The 2500-nt window shown below is 49.0% G+C and overlaps 1 protein-coding gene across 1 annotated transcript in view; it reads left to right on the forward strand.

Moving 5' to 3' along the window:
* Nucleotides 1-2500, forward strand: part of LOC116220473 (plexin-A1-like) — a 141357-nt gene that overhangs the window by 42292 nt on the left and 96565 nt on the right. The gene's annotated exons all lie outside the window — the stretch shown is intronic.

Below are 2500 nucleotides of genomic sequence, written 5' to 3' on the forward strand. Positions count from 1 at the left end.
CCACTCACCACATTCCTCCCAGTCCCCGCTCCCTACAACCACCTGCAGGGCATTTATATAGCTTTGGCCTCCACTGCTCTGATTGTGTGTGTGTGTGTGTGTGTGTGTGTGTGTGTGTGTGTGTGTGTCTGTCTGTATTTATGTCAGTGGTCAGTGGGAGCGCCTGGCTGGCCAGCAGTAAATGTGTGTTTTGAAAGGGCTGTGATTCATGTTTGTGTGGGAGGCTGTGTGTTTGTATGTGAGTGACACTGCTTGGTGTATATAGCCGTATATTGTGAGAATGGCTTTCAGATTTTCTCTTTTTTTTTTTTCTCCAATTTTGGCTCGATGTGTACACATCACTCTTTTTGTGTGTGTGTGTGTGTGTGAGAGAGAGAGAGCATGTGTTTGCGTATGTCTGTACCATTTTGTGTGTGTGTGTGTGTGTGTAATAGCCTGGGCTCTAAAATGCTGTATTCTGTAGGTGACAAACGCCTCTGTGAGCCCTTGGGGGGACAGGCTTTGTTAAGTGAATTGATACCCAGCTGGCTCTTCCTTCCTCCATTCTCCCACTCCTTTCTTCTGTTCCCTTTCTTCCTGCTGTGAGGTAGAGACCCTTTGGATGGATTAAGGAGAGAAAGAAAAACCCTGAGTGAATAGGGAGGTGGGGGAGGAGAGAAAGAGAGAGAGAGCGAGAAGGAGAAGAGGAAGAGGAAGAGGAGGAGGAGAGTGAAAGTGAGAGAAAGAGAAAGAGAGAGAGGATGGATACAGGGGAGAGATTGAAGGTGAGAAGAGAGAAAGGGAAGAGGAATTGAAAAGTGAGAAAGAAAGGAATGCTGCACAGCCATACCAGTGGGGCAAGAGAGAGAGAGAGAGCCAGAGATGAAGGTAAAGATGGAGAGACTCCTATCCTACCCTATCCCCTCTGCTCCAGAAACATGACTCTTTGTCATGTGAAGAGCCTGGATTAAGCTCCCCTACGCAGCCTTCTGCAGTTAGTGCGGGGGCCTCCATGTTTTGCCCTTAGTAACAGACTTGGTGTAATTAACAACAGCCCTTCTCATCAGCCAGATTAAACACTGATGTCATGCCCAGTGGGTTGATCAGGTCGCCGTAACGACAGCTCAATGATTCCCCAGAAGAGCGTAAGAGAATGTGCTTAGGAAAACAAAAAAACAAAAAAAGCACTCCACCGCTTTCTCCGGAATGTTCTTTGTCGTCACTGTGTAAAAATATGCACTTCGCACAGAGCTCACACTGCTAACAACCCACGCAGCGTTGGCCCAACACACAGACAGCCGAGACTCAAGTGTGTGTGTGTGTGTGTTAATGCATTAGTGTTCCGCTTTTCACAGGCGTGTGATTCCTCTTTTTTGTTGTTTATTTCCATAAAGAGACCCTCCCTTGACCTCTGAACTCTTAATATCACATTGGGTCACGGGGGTCAGTGCGTCATCGCCACCGACTTAAAGTGGTCACCCCGAGCAACCACTTGGGCCAGGGTGGAATGTTGCGGTTGAGCAGCCCTCGACCAGTTCCTCTTTCTTTGAATGCAAGCAGGAGAAGCTGAGTGTTACTGGGCCTGAGTGAAAGCCCTCCATCAGCATGATTGCTCAACACCACTGCATTTCAACAGCGCCCTGCCACTAGCTCAACACAATGGCCATTTACATAACTAAGGCATTTGAATATGTAAATGTGTTAAGTGTAAAGTGGTATCAAAATTGGACAGAAGGGCCTAAAATGCGAATTTCATAGCCTTGATATGAACTGAATCAGGTCACCATGGCGTTGACTGCGAGCGAGAGATTTAGCTGGGATTGGGATTGAACCTAAGCTGAATTCCCATTGTTGCCTCATAAACCTGTATTGCTCACGTTCATAGGACCATTGCTGTCTTTGAAGCAGCTCCCGCTAGTGTGATCAGCTAGGCACGGGCTGCCATGCAGTGCCTGCGGGCGCTGCCAGGGTTGGATTAGCTACCGCGGCTGCTGCTAGCTGGCAGCCCGGGCTGAGCCTCAGGTGTTGTGGCGTACGAGTGGCAGTCCGTGCTTAGCTCCTGGCTTGGCTCAGTTCTGGTTGGCTCTGTGTTGCTCAGCTCGGTTCTGTTGAGGCTGGGAAGGAGCTGCCTCAGCTCATCATCAGCTCCTAAAGTCGCGGCAAAGCAAGCTGTGCTGTGTTACACACACACACACACACACACACACACACACACAATTACATACAGCTACACAGACACACACACACACACATGCACACCCGTGCATACTCCCACACCTTCTTTGACACATGGTTGATAGATCCAGGTTCATTGTAATGCTGTGTCGCTTGTGTTCATCATCGCCCTGGAAAGAGCAACACAGACCCAAACACAGAGGCCGTGTGTGATTGTCTCCGTTTGCTCTTCGCTCTAAAACAGCTCTGAGCCCACAGTCGTCTCGCTGTCGACGTTAAGCAAGCGGGCCGTTGCTTCTTTCGTGCAAACATCGGCAAGTGCGGTCTTAAATTGTAAAGGCAGAAA

Source organism: Clupea harengus, chromosome 5 (assembly GCF_900700415.2).
Source record: "Clupea harengus chromosome 5, Ch_v2.0.2, whole genome shotgun sequence".
Lineage (NCBI taxonomy): Eukaryota > Metazoa > Chordata > Actinopteri > Clupeiformes > Clupeidae > Clupea > Clupea harengus.